The sequence below is a fragment of the Dasypus novemcinctus genome, chromosome 23, assembly GCF_030445035.2.
Source record: "Dasypus novemcinctus isolate mDasNov1 chromosome 23, mDasNov1.1.hap2, whole genome shotgun sequence".
Taxonomy (NCBI): domain Eukaryota; kingdom Metazoa; phylum Chordata; class Mammalia; order Cingulata; family Dasypodidae; genus Dasypus; species Dasypus novemcinctus.
The window spans coordinates 17,680,940-17,702,410 of NC_080695.1; the positions used below are offsets into that span (position 1 = coordinate 17,680,940).

Here is a 21,471-nt window from a genome sequence, read left to right on the forward strand (position 1 = left end):
AGTGGGATTTATCCCAGGTATGCAAAGGTGGGTCAACATAAGAAAATCAGTTCATGCACTGCATGGACAGAACAGAGTAAAGTCAGGGAACCGATTAAGTGGGAGAACCAGGATTTGAACCCAGTCTAACCGGCACCATCCATTTGCAGGCCCTTCAAAGCTTTTCTAGAACAAGGCAGTTATTATAGAGGCTGCTTCATTTAACGACCTGAGTTCATTTTGCAGTTAACATGGTGGCCACTGACAATGTTGCTCAACACTCAAAGATCCCTGGGGACAGCCAAGGGCACAGCAGAGGCTGGGTCTTGGCCCTGTGCCCCTCGTGTGCAGCAGGACCAGCACAACATGGGTGCTTGCTGTATGTCCGCTGAGTGCCTGAATGACCAGATCTCCCAGACCAGAGCCATCTCCCACACTTGTGGTCCTATACTGGCCCTGCAGCCAAACACTTGCAGGAGGATGTACAGAACCAGTGTTGCTTTCTGAGAACTCTTGGCTCTGCCTAAAGGTCACCTGTTATCCATTAAGAGGCTGGAAGTCAAGCTAGACTTTCCAAATTTCACGGCAAAATGGAGGAACCCACACTGGGGATCTAAGAACCCCAGGACTTAGATCCTGGACTGCCTCCTCCTGTCACAAGCAAAGGGTCTCTCCCTACTCCCTACCCCAGATTCCCAAGCTTTACCTCGGCCTGTATAAAATACAGCCCTCTGATTCTATTTCCTAGCTCCCTCCCCCAAAGATCTGGCCTTACAGTATTGCAACTGAGCCTGAAGCTCTCTGCTCTCACCCAAACGGGTGACAGAAAAGGCTACCATGGACAACACTTCTCCATTTTTTAGAGAATTCCCTCCACCCTGGCCTCGGCCATCACTGTCTTGTCGGTCATGCCCCACACAGGTGTAGTCCAAGTACCTCAAACAGGGCCTGGTACATGCGACGTGCTCTACACACACTTGCTGAATGAATTAATGCAGAGGTTTACTCAACATATTTGACAAAAGCCTGGGAAAACTGCTATTCGTGATAAACTGAACTGTTTCCTTCTTTTAATAAATAATGGTTGCTATGCAATCCCATCCTTCTTTGCCCTGACCTACAAAACATGGAGCAGAGTTTTGTCTCAACCACAAGAGCATCTCTGGATTGTTTTTTGGGCATGATTACTTGCCTCCCAAGGTCCTTCTCTCTATCAACTGGCTCTCGACTTTTAATTTTTCCTGTTGTTTTTGGTTTTGCTGGAGAGAGCGTAGACCTTGAAACTCAACAAACTTAGAAACCAGTGAGGCTTGAAAGAACACGGGCTTTGGAGGCAGACAAGCTTTGTTTCAAATCCCAGATATGCCACTACCCGCCACAGGACCTAGGGGACCACCAGGTGACCCCAGGAGCATTAGTCATGGCTCAGCCTCAGTCCACCAACCATCCTCACAGCATTATGCCTATTACATGAGATACAAAACACCTATCACAGGATCAGACGTATGATAGGCAAGCAAATGTTAGACCTCTTATTTCCTTTTAGAATTTAAAAAAATTTATTCATGCTTTTTTTTGGCATTGCATCCAGGTAGAAGATCTAGAAAAACTTATAATACTATGTAGGGCAGGGAGGGGGGTACCCAAGTTCTTTCTCTTCCTCAATTATAAAAAGATTACTTGAATTAATTTGTGAATAAACAGTCAATTGCAGAAGGAGCTTGAAACATTCAAAATTTCAGAGCTAAATGGAAAACCAAAATCCAACTAAAAGTTCATATTGTACCTGTATTAGTCAGAGTTCTCTAGGGAAACAGAATCGACAGGAGATATCTGAGATTTTATAAAATTTTCTCACATGACTGTGGGGATGCACAAGTCCAAATTCCACAGGCAGGCTGCAAACCAGGAGCTCCAAGGAAGGTCCTTGATGAGTTCCCAGGAGATGTAGGTTGTCTGAAGTCAAGCTGGAAAATTCTCTCTGAATTCTGAAATCCCTTCCCCTTTTAAGGCATTCAACTGATTGGATAAAACGTCACTTAGTGCTGACGGCAGTCTTCTTGATTGATTGTAGATGTAATCGGTCATCTATGCAACAAACTCACTGATGACTAAAGCCCATAAATGCCCTTGTATTACAATTAGCCCAGTGCTTGCTTCACCAAACAACTGGGCACAATTACCTGGCCAAGTCGACACATTAGCCTAATCTTTGAATAATCTTCAAAAATACAGATCAGATCCAATTTTGACATCTCGGTTCAGTCAACAGGCAGAATAAACAGCAGTAAACTTGGAAGAAAAAGCCATTTTCACTCATTCATTTATTCATCCATTCAACCATTTAATATTTTTTTCAACCATTTGTTATTTACTGAGTGCTTTCCTTACACCTTGCACCATTCTGTGCAATGAACTTACATTCATGTAAATGACCAAGAAGTAACCTGTTCTCACAGAATTCACATTCTAGTCCAAATATACTGCCATCAAGGATAAGTAGAATTAGACTCCTTTCATTTAAGCCAAGTCGATGGAGAAGAAATAAAACTCAAAACAAGATGGTGAGAGCCACTGTAAATTCTTAAGCAAAGGAAGGGTGATACAAGTAGGGCTTGAAGATGGATCTTGCAATGGTACCATGGATAGATCTTGGGGAGCGATGGGGAGGAGGAAGGAGGAAGAAATATGGACTCAGAGAGGCCAACCTGGGGACCAGCGCAACCGGAAATGACAAGGGGCTGCAATAAAACCACCAGAGTGGGAAGAAATTGAAAGACTGAAATCTGACAGGACTTGGTGGTGGTAGAAGACCTGGGATGAAGAAGAGGAAAAAGGGAAAGGAGTCTCGTGCCGGGGAGCTTAAGGGGCCAGCAAGATGGCAAGGCCACTGATAAGGACAGAGACCTTGTCAGTGGGGGGCATCAGATAGGTGGTGATAAATGGCCTTTTGGAGTTTGCAAATCACTTTACATAACTGTCTCCAAGTCCATGTATTACCGTGTAGTTTCATAAGCAATCACAAGGGTTCGGAAACCCTTAGCCAAACCCATAAACGCTCTACTCCACAAGACCACAAATCCCTGACAGCAAACTTTCCAGCAAGTGGACTGTGTAGCAACCTACCCCACCCCTGAAAGAATCCAGGCACAATTGGCTAACAGTCTCCTGTGTATTCAAGAACCACTATCCCTGTTTGCAGAGTTGAAAGCAGACCTCGGATGACCTACAGATACGGAGTCACCGCATCTACATTCAGGGAAGGTGACCAGGAGTTCACGTGTTCCTAAACAGCTCTAAAAACCTTTGTACAGACCCAACGCAATGATGAGATACAGTTGCAAGGATCGAAGCATCACAAGATCACGGCACTCTACAGGCACTTGCATAAGCACCAGAGCGAGGGGTGATGTGGAAGGCTGAGGTCCGCAAGCAGGGTGGATAATGGGCAGGGCCACAGGAAAAAGTACCGAAGATAAAACCAGGGGAGATAAAAAAAGGACTGAACACATTTCATAAATTTCAGCTAGAAGTAAGTTACGTAAGCCCCATATTAGAGGACACACCCCACAGTATCTACCCCCTTCTTTGGTATCATAACTAGCTGGACAGAAGCCAACCTCTTCTAGTCCACTGTCCTATTACCAGACAGCTCCTGAAGAATTCCCTTCTCTGGGAACATTCTACAGCTGACAGCACCACATTTTGACCCCTCCTTATATTCTAGTTTAGCCTCAAAACAGATGATTCTCTGGGAAGTATGTGTGCGATCATCTCGGCTATGTACAGACAGCTGTACAAAGGAGATCAGAATGACTCACCCTTCCAGCATTCCAATTAAAGGGCAATTCTTAGTGCAAACCATGCTCTCCTCCCCACTCCAGTAACCTCTGTAGAAGTGAAATTAAATCTACCACATCAGCAGTTTCCTCACAAGCCACTCAGAGCAAGGAGCAGGTCCTCCAGGTGCTCGGTTCACAACATATCCAAGCATGAGTCAAGCTGCCACGCCAACCAGCATCAGGCATAACAGCGGCTGGTGAGTCTGGCTCCATTGGATCCAATCAACAGGAACTACTGACCTGCAAAGACCCATGTTTTGCCCCATGGGACACCTCTGCCACCCTCCCCCCACCTCCCATACTAATCCCAACAGGTACACAACTTATATAAATGCCTCACCTGGGGAAAGGCTGGATAAGAAAAACACTTTTAAGATGTAGAGCTCTACAACAATATGATTACAAATTGAGAATAATAAAACTCCCAAGGGATTGTTAATTCACCCATGCAGAAGGACATGTGGCAGTTAGAAAGGCTGAATACCCAAAACAAGAAAACACTGCTCTGTGCTAGTCATATTTAAAAGACTTTCTGTACTTAGCAAGGCTCACCGGACCATTTCCCAAAAAGCCCCCCTTTGCTGCTCAGCCTCATGCACCCTCTATCCTCCACATCCCAGAGGTAGTATGTCTTTGCGGACTCCACAAACTCCTATCCATCCTCCACGACCCAACCCAAATGTCACCTCTTCTGTGGAGCCTGGCCTGACTCCTCCCCATATAGGTATCCCCTCTAGAATGTTCCCCAGCACTCTCTCAGAGCAGCACATGCCAGGCTGGGCAAAAATGTGACTTGTGTGCATTATCTCAAGAATGAACTCAGCACACTCTTCCCATCACTGCTTATTTTTATGCTTGCTTCCCTCACCATCAGAGTTCTCAAGTGCCTGAATCAGACCTTAAACATAGAAGCATATACCCTGAGGGCCAAATATGTGTTTTTTAAGTGTCATTCCACAGGGATCCAAATGCTGCCAAGATGAAGTGGAGGGATGATAACTGCAGAAAGATAAAACACCTCCTGAGCTGTTCCAGGAGGCAGGTGGAGCAAGGATTCTTTCCCCACTTTACAGATGAAAACACTAAGGCTCGGCATGGGCCAGTGGCCTGTATAAACTGGTAAGCTCCCCTGTCCAGGTGCTTTTCCCCACCTGCCTAGTGTATCTCAACTTCTATTAAATGCCAGATAACAGAACCGCACAGGAAAGCAGCCTGTTTTAAAAGAGTAATAATAAAGAACTGGCATCCTCTGTCTCTCTGTAAGCTACTCTTTTCATACATGTTTCTTACACTGTAAGAAAACCTACAGTGAGACATACAAGCCAGCTGTGGCTTTACATGTACCTTGTGGTACGGGGGGTGAGAAACAATTGTATTATGAGGCAATTATTTGTCTTAGGAGAATTCCCCTACCCCAAAAATACAATCCTCTACAGTCAGAAAATGAGCTAACGCAGCACAAAAGGGCGAGCGTGGGCTTTGGGAGTAGTACGATCTGGGCGAGGGTCCTCGCTGCACCCTCCGCCACGGGGCCCTGGGCAAGTGACTCCTTCTCTGAACAGTTCCCCCAGCTGGGAAATGGTCATGGATGGAACACCAACTTGTGGGGTCATTAGAAGGGTGTGTGTGTACACAGACACATACAGGTAGATAGGTAGGTAGATAGCTATAGGTAAACTTAGCAGAGAGTCGACCATAAAAGCATCTCTACCATTAGCGGCCAGTCTTCCTAACGGGCCTTGGAACTCTGAAATTAAAAGTGATGAGGCTCTGTCAGTGAGAAAATAGCACACCACCCCTTTGGAGGGGAGTTAGGCAATATCTGTGGATATTTAAAATCACATCATTTACATACACACACACTCCTCTGTATTAGTTATCTTCATAGCAGGTACTACCAACTGACAAGCCATCTGTGTTGCTAACCTCCCTGATTAGAAGATCAGGTCCACGAGGGCAGAAAGACATCTGCTTTAGTCACTGCCATACCTGACACCTGAACTAGTGCCTGGTCCATAGCAGGTAATCACTATCTGTTCAATGAATACATTTTGAATACTCATATGCATTTTGAATACTCATATGAATACTCATTTGAATACTCTACTACTTCTAAGAATTCATTATGTAAAAACATTTGTCCAAGCATACAAAGTAAAGTAGAAAACCTCATTGCAGCTAAGTTCATAATAGCAAAAAGCTGGGAATGACCCAAAATTTCCTCAATGATACTGGTTGCTGTACCACTCTGCAATTTTTAAAAAGAATGAGGTTTAAAAAAAGAAAGAGGTAGATCTTTACATAGTGAAGCAGAAAGACATAATGGCTATGTTAAGTAATAAAAAAAGCAAGCCTCAGTATGAATATCATCTTAGATGTGTTCAAGTTTAAAAATTGAAACAATAAATATAAATAATCAATATTTAAATAATAAATGTTGCTATAAGAAAGAAAAACCTTTGGAGGATATACACTACATACCACTAATGGCGATTTTGTCTCAGGTTAAGATTACAAAGGACTTAGTCTATAGTGCACATTTCTGTAATCGTTTGTTTTTTTTTTTTAAAGATTTATTTATTTATTTCTCTCCCCTCCCCTACACCCCAGATGTCTGTTCTCTATTTGCTGTGTGTTCTTCTTTGTCCGCTTCTGTTGTTGTCAGCGACATGGGAATCTGTGTTTCTTTTTGTTGCATCATCTTGTTGTGTCAGCTCTCCGTGTGTGCGGTGCCATTCCTGGGCAGGCTGAACTTTCTTTAACGCTGGGCAGCTCTCTTTATGGGGCACACTCCTTGCGCGTGGGGCTCCCCTACGTGGGGGCACCCCTGCATGGCATGGCACTCCTTGCGCGCATCAGCACTGCACATGGGCCAGCTCCACACGGGTCAAGGAGGCCCAGGGTTTGAACCGCGGACCCCCCTATGTGGTAGACGGACGCCCTAACCTCTGGGCCAAGTCCGCTTCCCTGTAATCATTTATTAATAGTTTTTCTTAATACATTGGTAAACAGAAAAAAATACTTCCTCAAAAAGAAAATAGTTATTTCTCCATTTCACTTTCTTCTCATTTTAAAATTTAAATGAATCTGACATATAATAAAATGTCAAATCCCCAAGCACTAAGCTGATGCCCACAGCACAGGTCTGGGGTAGCTGGCCAAAAAAACAGTGCTAGAGGCAGAGTCTGAATTCAGGGTTCACTGCCTCCCAGCCCAGTGCTCTGCTCTTTCCTGAAGCAGGAGAAAGCTGCTGCTGATCTCTTTGGAACCACCTCTTTGGAGCCTTAATTCCATAACGCTTGCATCAGAAAAAAGCTAAATTCTTATGAACTGTTTCATAAGTTTAACAAGTAAATGTGCTAGATTTCCCAAGTAGTTCTGATTTCAAATATTCTATCTCTGAAGTATACATGCATTTAGCGAAATTGGATCCTCATTTTCAATGGCTTAAGAGAAGCTCAACCCAGGGTCAATGGCAAGACCTAACATCTCAGGTTTGTCAGACAACAGACCCACCACCCCGCCTTGACTGTGTACAAACTCAAACTACCCAAGAGTGTTCCCTATCTCTCACACATTGGCTGCAGTAGATGCTGCTGTTTACAGATGCCGAAGTACAGCTCTTGGTTAGTTTCATTTCAAACCCATCTACAATTTTTTCAAGGGCTAAAGGTGAAGAATTTTGGAGAGCTGTTATGACCACTCCGAAGTTTTCAACAACACAACACAACTGAAAGCTGAGAGTCCAGGGTCTGAAATGCAGGCCCATTTGGGACACTTTAGACAACAATTAAGCTGCCTGCCCAAGGAAACAATTTTCCACATCAGATGGTCTGAAAGTCATGAGAAGCTCAAGTTGGCCAGTCTTTCGACAGGAAAATAAGAGGGACACAGAAAAAGAAAGCGGATGCCTTCTGAGTTCATTGTTTGACTAAGTGGGCCTCTTTGGACTGTTTTCCTAACCAAGTCAACCCCACAACCTCTCAAAGGGGATTTGTGTAGGTAGAACTTGGGAGTGGTTAATGAACCAATGCCTTTTCCAAGAACAAGAGAGAATGAGGAATTACAGGAGTGTACAGTGAGGACACTGAATCCCAGGGAGGCTAGATAAGCTCTTAGCTTACAAGGGGGCAGCCAACACCTGTTCTCAGTGTCACTCTCAAAGACCCTCTCTTTAGATCCTCAGAATCTCAACCTTTTTGGGGCAGCAGGGTGGGCTGTATTACTACCTGGGCTACAGAGGAGGAAACAGAGGGTCAAGGAGCCAAGATTGAAATCTAGGAACCCCCACTCCAGTCCAGTCTTCCTTTGTGCAAGCACAGTTCCCTAGGTGGGAGGGTAGACGGCAGCTTTATGGGGCTATGAGAAGAGGCAGCCATTCTCACAGAAATGGCTCCAAACTCCTCAGCATTGGTCATCAACTTACACGAGGGTGACTTACCTGGAGAACGGAAAAACAAAAAGCCCCGCCACCCAGGAGATCTCGACCTCTTACCCAAATATTCCCACTAGCTAAGGGAGCCACGGCGACTGCCCTGGGAAGCCGGGTCAGAGTGCGTCACCGCAGCCGCCCAGGCACCTGCCTGCGAGGGTCACTGCCCCTCCTCCAGGACAGGCCGGACTGGCTGGGTGTCCCTGCGCCCTCGACCTGAGCCCACCTGATGCTGCAGGGTCAGATTCGGGCTCCACTGGCATTCATCGAGCGCCTCCTACATGACAGTTACCCCCCAATAATTTGCTGCCTCACGAGGCCCATCGTTCAGACGGGAAAACCGAGGTTCGGAACGGAAAAGTGGCTAAGCCCGAGGGTGGTGGCGCAGGGTCTGGAGCCCGACCCCTTTGCCGCCGAGACCCGATCCTTGGCCGGACGGCCTACCGGATGCCCTCGGCCTCGGCGGTGGAAACGAGGACCCTCCAGCCGCCCCAAGGAGCCAGAGTGAGCGGAAGGGCCACCGAGGAAGGGTCGGGGTGGGAGACTCGCCTTTCGCGCGAACCCCCAAGGCGGCGACCCGGCCCGAGAGCCCATCCTCAGTGCTGAGGGCCCGAGTGACCGAGGCGGACGGAATGAAGCGCCCGGCTCGGGAGCCCCGGCGTCCCCCCGGCGCCTCGACCTCGCCAACCCCACGCCCGCCGTCGCGCACACTCACCTCGAGCGGTCAGCACGGCTCTCCCCGGCACCTGAGCAGGACGCAGGCCCGCACTACTGAGGCGCTACCACCGCCCGCGGGGGTGGGGGCGTGGCCGCCAGGGGCCGCCTCTCCGCCCAATGCGACCTCACGCGCTCCCGAAGCCCGGCCTCTTCTTCCCCCCCCCTGCGAATCGGTGTTCTTGGTCCGGCCCGGTCCGGCCACGCCCCTTTCGCGTCGGAGTCAAGCACGTCCTCCCCCGGCTGGTGGAAGTCGGCGCGGCGGCGGCCCCGCCCGCCCCAGGACGCGCTGCTGCCCCGGCGGGAGCTCACCCGCTGGCCGTGCGCGCGGCCGCTTCCCCTCGGCGATTTTCAGTTCCCTCGCCTGAAAACGACGAGGCCGGGTGCCCGGAGGGTGCCGGACCCCTCCAGCCTGACCGCTTGCAATGCTGGTCTGATGCAATGGATGTGTCATGATGATGGGAGAGAGTGTTGCTGTGGGGGAAGTGGGGGGTGGGGGCGGTGGGGTTGAATGGGACTTCATATTTTTTGAATGTAATATTCTTAAAAAAATGAATTAAAAAAACACAACAGATAGTGGGTGATGATGGCACAACATTGTGAATGTAATTAATATCACTTAATTGTTTGCTTAAAAATATTAAAATGGCAAGTTTTGTTATATATATATCTTACCAAAATAAATTTTTTTAATGGAAAAAAAAAATGCTGGTCTGATTGAAGGAGCTGGGGGCGAGGCTGGAGGCCGGGGGGCCGGGGCGAGGGGGAGAGGACACCTGAGTTTCCAGAACCTGGCTGCTTTGGTGGGGATGGGAATGCCGCCCCGGCTCTGGTTTCTACGTTAGAGGGTTGTGAGGATTCCGTGACAGAAGCCATGTGCGATAGCAGACGCTCTAGAAATGTAAAGCAGTGCCATTCTTGTCATTATTCCAGGCTCCCGCGGCGATTTCTCTGTGGAACAGAGAGGGCAGCTCACTTTTCTGAGGCCACTCTGCATCTGTAAAATCGGCACCAGCCAACTGACGGCCAAATACTTCGAAAACCAGCCAACTGACGGCCAAATACTTTGAAAATAGAGCCCTACATAAAGAGGGGCTCGTTGCCGTGGCCTCAGCGTTAGGCTTCTTGGGGCCAGGGACCAGCCTCTATAACAGGTTTGATGAATGCAGGAGCCCCAGGGCAGGCTCGCGGTGCCCATTAAGGGACTGAACATATAACTTCTCTACTAGGAGAACCCTGCAATTCAGTCGCCCAGATTTCTGGTACCTGGTCCCACCTTTTCCGTGCCCTGTTGGACTACTTTCCTGAATGGCCGACTGCTGCTTCAAACTTCGGCTCTGAGTCCTTGCAACCCCTGTGCCTACTCCCTCTTCTGTGAGCCAGAACTCTGGGTCCTTTTGCTCTGCTAATAATAATATCAGTGAGTCAGGAAAAAAGGCCTCTTCTTCTGCCTTCTCCTGTCAAGCCAGTAATTGAGTCATGTGATTGGAGTCTATCTCCAGGATGTGCCCTTCTCATCTATCAAGCTACCTCTGCCCTAGTTTGGCCCACCTAGTTTCACTTTTCACTTGGATGTCTCAGAAGCTTCCTGTCTGTGCACGCCACCCTCAGTACCTCCTACACCCAGGAATCTTCTCTAACTCATAGACTGCCCTGACACTGTCCTACCTTCCTGCCCCATTACCACCCCAAACATCCCCTCACTAACTAGCTGGGGCAAAATTGTACAATGGAAGCACACCTTACGTCTTACACTAACTTAAATTTAAATTAACATCTAAGAGGACTTTCTGAATATGGCACCTACCCCAGCAGCCATAGATGAAAAGATTTGAGAATTCAGCCCTACACAAAAACTAAAACTGGCTGTCTGACTAAAACTTACAGGTAAAGTCAAAGGATAAATGACAACAAGGAGCAAAGATTTGCAACTCATCATAGCCAAAGGACCAATTTCCCTAATAAAGAGCCCCTACTCATTAATAAGGAAAAAGAGCACAAATAACAAATAGCAAAAGATATGAATCATCAGTACACACAAAAAGAAATACAAGTGGCTCTTAACCACAGGAAAACGTTCACATATAAATGCAAATGAAAACTTCATTGAGATATCATTTTTCACCTATAGCAAAATCAAGACACTTGATGACACACTGTTGGTAGAACTGTGGGGAAATAGGCACCATCGTTCACTGTTGCTATATCTATATATGGATACCACCCAGCTATAAAAAGGAGACAAACAAGGAAGCTCTGATTAGCTGGTGAGCTAATCAGAATGATGTCTGAGATAAATTGGTAAAGAGCAGAATGCAAGGTGCAAAGTAGCAGGTGAGGCAGGCTAGTTTAGGGAATGGGAAGACGAATCTAAAATCTGGCAGAAAAACCTGGCAGTGAAACGAGTGGCCATGGAACCCCACCTGGAAACTGCCTGAGGGAAAGACCCCACCAGAAGGCTGCTGGAAGAACCCTGCGAGAATCCTCCATTTGGAATGAGATTTCATCCAGGGTCAAGAAAAAGCCACTTGACCTTATCACTGGCCCCCCTGGGCAACCAATGAGTGGCGTAACCAATCAAAACAGCAAACATCTGGGACTGCACCCGTAAACATTAGCAACCCACTAAATCTCTCTCTCTCTGCCTGGAGCAACCCACAGCTACACCTGGGGACCCATAATCTGTTATTTTCTCCAGTTTCTATTCTCTTCTCCCATTTCCTTAATAAATTACTGGCCTAACTAAACCGGCATGTTCTTAAATTCTTTTATGTAACATAGTTGAGAACCTAGAGGAATCTGGCTGCAATAGGTAGAGGGTGCAACAAATGGTGTTTTCAAAACGTATCTGGGTTGGAGGAAGTGAGGAGAGAATATGCGTACTGTTAATACTTACTTGTTTGTATATGTGTGAAATATCCGTGTAAGTTAAAAAAAAAAAAAAATGGGAACATTAGTTGTCTCTGGAGAGAACTGGGGAGTATCAAGACCAAAGATGAGGGAGGTGGATTTGGCTCAACTGACAGAGGGTCCGCCTACCACATGGGAGGTCCAGGGTTCAAACTCACGGCCTCCTGACCCTTGTGGTGAGTGGCCCACGCGCAGTGCTGATGCGCTCAAGGAGTGCCCTGCCATGCACGTGTGTCCCCCGCATGGGGGAGCCCCACGCACAAGGAGCGTGCCCGGTAAGGAGAGCCGCCCAGCGTGAAAAAAGTGCAGCCTGCCCAGGAATGGTGCTGCACACACACAGAGCTGATGCAGCAAGATGACACAACAAAAGGAGACACGGATTCCGGGTGCCACTGAGAAGAATGCAAGTGGACACAGAAGAACACACAGGGAATGGACACAGAGATCAGACAACGGGGGGGGGGGGGGGGAACGGATAAATAAATTTTAAAATCTTAGAAAAAGACCAAAGGTGAAAGAAAACTTCACTGCACACCCTCTATCTTCCAAATTTCGTAATTTATGTTTTACCCATTCTTAGTTGAGTACCTAAATACTTTTTTAACACCCAAACAGTCTTGTCACTGGCCAAAGAACCAACTCCTTTATTGGATCCCAATACTTAAAGAATAGTGACTCTTAATTGTGTTTTTTAAAAAATCAGAATCATGGGAAGTGGACTTGGCCCAGTGGTTAGGGCGTCCATCTACCACATGGGAGGTCCGTGGTTCAAATCCCTGGGCTTCCTTGACCCGTGTGGAGCTGACCCATGAGCACTGCTAATGCGCGCAAGGAGTGCCCTGCCACGCCAGGTGTCCCCCGCATAGGGGAGCCCCACGCACAACAACAGAAACGGACAAAGAACACGCAGCGAATAGACACAGAGAACAGACAACTGGGGGAGGGGGGAAAGAAATAAATCTTTTTTAAAAAAAAATCAGAATCATGCCTGTGCAGGATTATAAACAGTTTCCTGCCAACTGTCCTCCTTTTTTCCTCACTTTCACTGCCCAGAAAGAATAACTCCTTTTCCTGTTTAGCACTTTTTTTCTTGAGGTGCTGGCGGCTAGAGATTGAACCCAGAACCTCGTATATGGGAAGCCGCTGCTCAACCACTGAGCCACATTGGCTCCCCTGATTGGTTTTCTCATTTGTTTTGCTTGTTGTTTCTGTTTTAGGAGGCAGCAAACACAAACCCAGGACCTCCCATGTGGGAAGCGGGCGCTCAACTGCTTGAGCCACATCTCGCTCCCTAGCATTTCATTCTGATCCTTATCTCCAGGCTGATGGACAATGCTCCTGGCGGTGGTAGTTGTCCTGTACCTGATATTTTCGACCTTTTCTGTAGAGCTGCTAGCTTATGAGTGAGGTCACTCAAACTACAGCCTGCTCTCCTGCCCCTGCCTTTCCAACATTATTTCTTATACAAAACTCCTTTCATTTAAATAGCAGCCTTGGGCCTTTATTTCCTGGTCCCATCCCTGCAGGAAATACCCCTCAACACTGTGAGGTGAGGCTTTCAGCATCCTCTACACTTGGCTCTCCCCTGCCTCCCGTCTCTACCTCCCAAGTACATCCACTGAAACTTTTTTTTATCAAGCGTGATAGTATTTTCATTCTAAACACAAAATATTTGCTTTGGCTGTAGATTAGGCCTAAAAGACAAGTCACCCAGCAATGTTGACATTGTTGAGATGTGGGACCCAGTTGTGTACACAGCAGAGCCTGTGATGCCCATGGCCTCAGGGCCCTTTCCAGATAGCTTGTCCTCTTCTTGGAACTGCAAATTGCCCAGGTTTTTTTTTTTTACTTTTTTTTTTTTCGGTTGTATTTAAAAGAGATAGAGCCTCAATCTCTTCAAGGATTTGGTGCTATAAAGCTTTTCCCTAAGACCTTCTCCTCCTTCTCTTGCCCAGTCCAGATTTGCTGCTGTCCAGGATAGAGGCTGAATTCCTATCTGGGTGTCCATTCCCAGCGCAGGTGCACAATCAGTTTGTGGACTAAGTGGCTCTCCTTAGCTGGAATTCAAGGGCATTCAAAATCTAGCCCCTTTTTTTTCCCCTTAAAGATTATTTATTTCTACTCCCCTCATCCCCCAATGTTTGTGCTCGCTGCCTGCTCTCTGTGTCCATTAGTTGTGCACTCTCTCTGTTTTCTCGTCTTTTCTCTAGGAGGCACCGGGAACCAAACCTGGGACCTCCCATGTGGTAGGCAGGCGTCCAAATGCTTGAGCCGCATCCACTTCCACCAACCTATCTTTCCAGCTTGAACTTCTGAACTCCCCTCGACAAACTCCACCTTCCAGCAAAACTGGGCAGGCCCTTGGATACGCTGTGCATTTGTATTCCTCTGAGCCACGAGGAAGGTTGTTCTTCTGCGTATTTATCTGTCTATGTCCACCCAAGGCTGTGGTCCCTCTAGGGCACCCGCATGTTAGCAGCCCTCTCAATTAATCTCCCTCCACAAGTCCTGCCAAATGCAGGATGAACCCACAGAGAATCCAGGAAGGACAGGGTAGAGTTAAGGAGCTTGGGCTTGGGTGAAAGGGAGCAGGAGTCAGAGAAGCAGTCATGGGATGGGCCAGAGCAGCAAAGCCCGGGTTTGGGGCAGAGGGAGGTGGAGGGCAGGGCTGCCACCAGCCCTGGTCCTTGCAGGGTGAGGACTCTGTGGCCTGTCCAGGACCCTGCTTTTTTTTTTCAGGCTCTCTCCACTGAACAGAATGGAAGAAGAGGTTTGTCCAGGTGTAGGTACAGGAGTGGATGCATTCAGCGCACCTCAGGAAGGGCTGAACTGAACTGCTAAGGGGAGATGGGAGGCCACCAGGATGGGGGGCCTTTCCCTGCTGCAGGCAGTCTGGCCCCACAGCCCCCCTGCCAAAGGCTCTCCTGAGAAGGTGAGCAACCTGAGAACAGAGGCTGGGGGACTGGAAGCTGGCCCCAAAGCAAAGCATCTTCTTCCAGGAAAAAGCTTTCAAGGATGAGGCATCCCACAAAGCCAAGTGTACCTTGTATCGGTGCCTTTTGAAGAAGTGACCCCCTCAAAGCCTTCGGAGCCCAAAGTTCTGAGCACTTGCTGTATCTTCCCACTTGCTATGGGATGGGGGGGTGGAAGGAGGAGCTGACTATCATGGATTGAACTTCAACCAGATCCCAAACACTGTGCTAAAAATTCTGCTTCTTGATGCAAATCTTCTAAAAGTATACACGATGATCCCCATTTGACAGGTGAGTAAACAGGGAGGCACAGAGAGGTGGAGAGATTCGTCCTAAGGGTCCACAATTGGTAAGGGCAAAGCCAAGATTTGAACCCAGGTGTCAGTGCCCTACCCCCAAAGGAGCCTCTCTTTCCAAGCAAGTAGGGAAGCCCCTAACAGTGGGGGTTAGGGGAATTATTCTTGGGGCCCCTGACTGGAATGCTGGGGCCGGGTGTAAAGTTCTTCAACTGTGTGCAAAATGCCCAGCCCCAGCACGTGCTCAGGAAAGGTTTGTGAAGTGTGCCCAAACCCTTCCCACCGCTCTCCAACCCTGGCAGGGCCTCCTTCCCCAGTAGGTAGGGGCTCCCCAGCCCACGGCCCAGCCCTGAGGCAGGGGCTGTTCAGCTCTCACTTGGGAGGGCTACCATTCCTCGCACGGGGGCAGGACCCCCCACTCCCACCCCAGGCAGCCCCTTCTGGCTGACAGTACCAGCCCCCAGCTCTTGGGGGTCCCCCGGCCCAGTGGCCTGACTCCTCCCTGCTCCCTCCGACTCAGGCATCGTCTCCTCCTCAGGTCAGCAGGGGCTTGCAGAATCCCTGGGGTCAGGCTGTATAAGCCTCTGCCTCGGTCAGGGCCTCCCTCCGAGCATGTCCAGAAGGGACTGATCCATCCCCTCAGGAAAAGAAGGAGATGAGGATCCCAGAGGAGCTCGGCTCTCAGAGAAATTAGGTTGACGTTGCCCACGGCCCTGGAGGGGTACGGTTGACAGATTGATGGGAGCCTTCTCCCTCTGGCTCTCGGACACAGTGATCGCAGCACTGCCACAGGCCCTCGGATCCCTTTGAGTTAAGCTTTGCCTTGGCTGGTTCCCTTGGGAGGGTTCCCTGAGAGTTCAGAGTAGGTGAATTTGAAAGTCTTCCTGCGGGGAACAGATTTGGCTCAACTGATAGAGCATCCGCCTATCACATGGGAGGTCCAGGGTTCAAACCCAGGGCCTCCTGACCTATGTGATGAACTGGCCATGCACAGTGCTGATGTGCACAAGGAGTGCTGTGCCACGCAGGGGTGTCCCCCAAGTAGGGGAGACCCAAGCGCAAGGAGTGTGCCCCAAGCAGAGCCGCCCAGCGCGAAAAAAGCACAGCCTGCCCAGGAGTGGCGCTGCGCACACGGAGAGCTGACACAGCAAGATGATGCAACAAAAGGAGACACAGATTCCCGGTACCCCTGACAAGCATGCAAGCAGACACGGAAGAACACACAGCGAATGGACACAGAGAGCAGACAACGGGGGGAAGGGGAGAGAAATAAATAAAAAATAAATCTTTAAAAAAAAAAGAAAGTCTTCCTGGACCCACAGGGCTCTGAGGACCCTGAGTTAGGGATGAGGCCATCCCAGAAGTACAGAATCTCTGTCTGGAGATCAAGGACCAAATTTCGTTGCGCTATCCAGATGTGTGGCCTTGGGCAAGTCCCTTTATTTGCCTCCCTGGATAAGAAATCAATTTCCTTATCACAAAATGGGGGGTAAGGATTCTGTCCCTTCTCAGCGCTGTTCTGAGGCCCGTGAAGGTCAAAGGATGAAGGTGTGAACTCTGTGCAGGTGTAAGGCAGGTACCCAGAGGAGGCTTTACTGTCAAAGAGGAGAGAGGAGTCTGAAGACTCCCGGCCCTGACATCCAAGGCCCTGGCCAAACCTTGTGCCTGACAGCGAGCCTGGGAGGGCCTTGAACTTCTTAAAACTCTGTGTTGAGCTCTTGGTCTCACTCCCTTTTGACAGATGAGGAAACTGAGGCAGGGAAATGGAGCAGCTCCATCTGAGGGATGCACTCCAGAACCTGTTCTTTCTCTGAAATTGGGATGCTTCTCTGCCCAAATCTCTTTTGCAAGGAGCCCCAGATATCCCAGCTCTGCTCTCGGGCAGCCGGCTGTGCCCTCCTCCACGCCTCCTGCTTGAGAGGCGGGTCCTTACAAAAGAGAGCAGAGGCCCTGGCCGCGGGGCTCACGAAGGCAGGTGTGTGGCCCTGACGGTTTGGGGTGAGCTGGCCAGCCAGCCGGACAGGGCAGCGGTGGATATGCCTTCTGTAGACAGTGTTTTGGGGCCTCGATAAATCCCCGTGGCTCCCAGGGAACAGCTAAGAGGAGAGCACCGGGATAGCCAGGGCACTGGGCCCAGAAGTCCCTGAGCCCTGGGGACTCTCCCAGCAGTGGGCCAGCCTGTCTCCAAGGGCGTTCGATGCACCTTGTCCAAACTGCCAGTCCCTAAGGCATCCCTAAGCCCCTGGATCTGAATCTCCAGGGGCAAGGCAGAAGCTGGAAGTTTAAATAAGCGCCATTCTTATTCACACTCAAATTTGAGAAACATATTAGGTTGACTGGGCCAGAACTGGGGGTGGGGGTGGGGTGTCCAAAGGATGACTGGGATGGATCCGAAAATGAGAACAGATGAAGAGAGAAAGGGTGCAGTGAAGATGTGACCAGCCAGGCAGACTAAGGTATAAAAAAATAGTGTGATACAAGTACATTTTAAAAAAAGATAATCATAAAAAATGTGGGGGAAAAAAAGTCATATGATGGATCTTCTGATGTACTCAACATAAAACGCACCACCAACCACCTTTTCTTTCTCCCTTGGAACTCAGTATTTACATCCTCTAATAGCGTTCATCTCTGGTAATTTCCAAAAGCATCTCACTTAATTATCTTGTATTTTTTCACGAAGTATTCATTTCAATTGTTTCATCATACCAACATTCCATCAATAAAGTATGGTATAATATCAAAAACATGTCCATATCCCCAGGCTTCCTGCCTGCCTCCCTGCTGCCCCCACTCCCCGAGGTCCTAACCCTGCGCAAAGTTCACCCATTCCAAAGAGACAGCCCTGGCCTGAAGGCACACGTGTGGCCTTTGGCAACAGCAGCCCAGCTGGCGTGTGACCGCCGATGTGTCCTGTGGGCACCGGGAGCCTTGTAGCACCGCCCGAAGCGGGGTTTGGGTGAGGATTAAACGGGTTAACACGCGTAAAATCGCCGGGTCGGTCAGTGTTCCCAGGCCCGTGGTTCCTGCCCTCTTTCCTCCCTCCCGTCCTCCCACCCCTTCCTCCCCTTTGTTCCTCTCCCGGTTACGTAACCCAAGTTCCAGCTCCCTGGCTTTGCTCACCAGAGCGGGGGCGAGCTTCTGCGGAACGGGGAGGGCACCCCGGCCACACCAGGCCCTCCCTTCTCGTCCACGTGCTGCTGCTCCAGGACCTTTGTTTTCTCTCCCCGGTATTGCCAGGAGCCCCGTGCCAGCGTTCCTCACATCCACAAGCTGCCAGCTGTTGCCATGGCGACCAGTGGCAAGCGCCTCGGTGGCGCCTGCTTGGCTTTCATCACCTGTTTGGGTCAAGCAGCACTTCCTGAGAGCAGGGGCTTTGTGCCGGGGCTGAGCAGTCCCTTGGCAGAAGTGGGAGGGATCCAAGCCAGTCCCTGGCCTGGAGGGGCTGCGGGTCTCCTGGCCAACTCACATTCCAGCACCTTCTAGTTCAGTGGTTCTCAAAGTGCATTCCCCGAGCCAGCAGCACCAGCCTCACCTGGGGACTCGTTAGCAGTGCCAACTTTCAGGGCACTCCCCAGACCGACTGACTCAGAAACTCTGGGGGTACGGCCCCACAGTCTCCAGGTGATGACGACGCAGGCTACAGTTTGAGGACCACAGGTCTGCATACAGCCTCCCGCAATCCCAGAGGACGGCTGCCATTGTTCCCATTGTACAGATGAGGAAACTGAGGCCCAGAAAGCCGGAAAGGACCCTCCGGAAACCCTCTCTCTCGCCTGCTCTGGCGTGCAGGCTCACTGACAGTTTATCAGGCAGTTGATCTCTCAGATCCCTCCCAGTGCCAGATTCCGCTTCTGTACCCCCTGTGACGCCAAGCAAATACAGTTCTTCCTAGGCCCCTGGAGGCAGCTTGCACTGCATCCAGCGGGGTCCCAGGCTGAGCCGACACTGAAATGAGGCTTTCCCAGCTCATCCTGCTCGTCTCAGCACAGCGTGCAGGGGGAGACCAGGGCCTCCCGGCAGAGCAGCGCAGACCTGGCAGTGGCCGCAGGACAAGCACGCCCCATGAGAGCCGCCCGCCTCCTGCAGGCCAGTGCTGGGGAGGCAGGCACAGACCAGGCCAGAGCCAGAGCTGCCGAGCTGACACAATGCTCCCCAAGCCAAGGCCATCGCAGGCCTCCAAGCCGCTTCCTGCCCACCCACCCCCAGCCCTGCGGCCCTCTCTCCTTTGCTCACTGGCCTCCCTGCCGGGCGAGTCTCCTTCAGTGCTTCTGTCCCCAAAGACTCTCAAGGTCCCAACTTACATAACCTCTGCCTGAACCCTCCTCCCCCCGTTTGGAAGCCCCTTTTCGGTCTGGAATGGCTTCCAGCTTCTTTCTGCCTACATCCCTTGACTGCGCCCCTTTACAGGCAGCCCCCTCACCTCGGAAATCTCGGAAAGTGTCTCTTCGAATGAGCTGAAATGCATGTCTGTGCCATTTCCACCTTTCCCAATATGAGTTCGTCTAATTAGTCCCCATTTGATGGAGATGATGGGATTATTTTTAAAATATGATGTGGAGTAAGAGTATCTATGCTCTCCATTTCCCCGGAATCTATTCACTTACCTTTCCTGATAAACAAGTGGAACATTCCAGCTCATTTTTCTCTAGGATAGTAGGAACAGGCCTGGGGAAGGAGGAGGGAGTGGCAGCAGGAAAGAGAGGAGAGGGCAAGGCAGCGGGCTCGTGGCCCCACGTCCATGCCACTTACTCCCCGAGAGACCCTGGCAGCACTGGAGCAGGCTTTGGGGGGCCCAGTGCATAGTGGGGGCCTCCTCAAGGAAGAGAATAAAGTATTATAAGTACGATTCTCCCACACTTGTTTCATTTCTTTTATACTAAAAGGATTATACACCATGACCAAGTAGGATTTATTTCAGGAACGAACTTGTTTCATTTTGTTAAAGTCACAGGTCGGTGGGTTTCATTGACACTCACATTGTTTTCAGTTATCACGGGGTCACTTCCTTGGAAGAGGCTCCAGCCAATAGGGATCCTGGAGCTGAAGAGATTTCCACGCCTCTCTGGGCCTCAGTGTCCTCATCTCTAAAATGGGCACGAGCCTCCCAGGGTTGGCTCAAAGAGCGGAGGAGGGGAACGTGATGATAGTTTCTGAGTTTTAACGATGAATTCTCGGGGTCTGGGTGCAGGGACACAGGGGAGGGCACCCTATTTTCTTGTCCTGTGGGTGGAAGAGCTAAGCAACGGCTTGGGGAGGGCCTTGACTCCAGGCCCAGAGGACGAGCTGCCTATGAAAAGAGTAGAAGAGCTCCTGTCGCCAATCACTATTTTCAGGTTTCAAAATTATTTTTCACAAGACCCTTTCCAGAGCGGCCCTCTGAGGGCCTTTGCCCGTATTTGGCTTCGGAGAGACTTTGCCTCTGGGAGGTGGTTCTCGGGGGCGTGTGAGGAACCCTCTGCTTTTGAGGAGACATGTCCCACAGGGAAGGAAACCCGATCAGCCTCTCGCCCAGACCTTCTGGGAAGATTACAGGATTATTTCAATTATTTGGCAGTGATGGCCCTGTCACGTTCACCAATAGAAAAAGGTGATGCTGTGGCTCATGAAAGAAAAAGTGGGCCTGGCCTTATTTCCCAGAACATGTTTTTCAAGAAGGATTAGTATTTCATCTGAGAAGGAAGGAGCCATGTGGGGTCAGTCCCAGCCTCAGGGTGTCTGGCCTGCCTGCCATTGCCAACAATTGCCCGCAGCCTCGTTTTAAGAGTGTGTCTCCTCCGCTGAGGTCCTCCCCGTCCCCTTTGTAAAGGGTCTCCCCGTCTCGGGGCTTAAGCCCAGTGCCTTGGGGTCCCCAGTTCCTGATGGCTGCTAGTGACCACTCCATGGAGATTCCAGGGTCCGGTCTCCTGGGCTGCAGACGGTGGCCGGAACCATCTCCAGTCTCGCCCCCACCCCTTCCCAGGGCGTCCGGAGCAGTGGCTTCTAAACTTCCAGGGCAAGAGGCCAGGAAGCGGCCTGCGTTTCCACGAGTTCCTCTGGTGCGGCCCCCGCAGGTGGTCCGGGAAGCACAGGGCTGGAGAGATCTGGCGTGGTTCTCCAGGGACACAGCCCTCCCCCGCTGCAGCTGGGCTGTCAGCCCGTCCAGGCCTGCTGGATTTGTACAGCCACCCCCGGCCTTGACAGGGCCAGCCTCCATGCCTCTCCAGCTGGGCTGCCTTGGGCACGCCACCCCTCTTCCCTCAAGCCACCCCCAGCTCCGCCCACCACCTCACGAGGCCTTGGAAAATATCCCAAAGTCACCAGTTCTTTGCTTGGGGCTCAGGGCT

General features: G+C 50.1%; 1 protein-coding gene across 3 annotated transcripts in view; it reads right to left on the reverse strand.

Moving 5' to 3' along the window:
* Positions 1-21,471, reverse strand: part of POR (cytochrome p450 oxidoreductase) — an 83,255-nt gene that overhangs the window by 61,117 nt on the left and 667 nt on the right. The window contains exon 1 of one of the 3 annotated variants that reach the window (XM_071211176.1): positions 18,269-19,166. The exons of 1 other annotated variant lie outside the window; for it this stretch is intronic. The gene's annotated coding sequence lies outside the window, so the exon portion shown is untranslated. Of the gene's footprint in view, positions 1-8,968; positions 9,146-18,268; positions 19,167-21,471 lie in introns of those variants that run through there. One more of the 3 variants, XM_058285916.2, reaches the window with a different exon arrangement.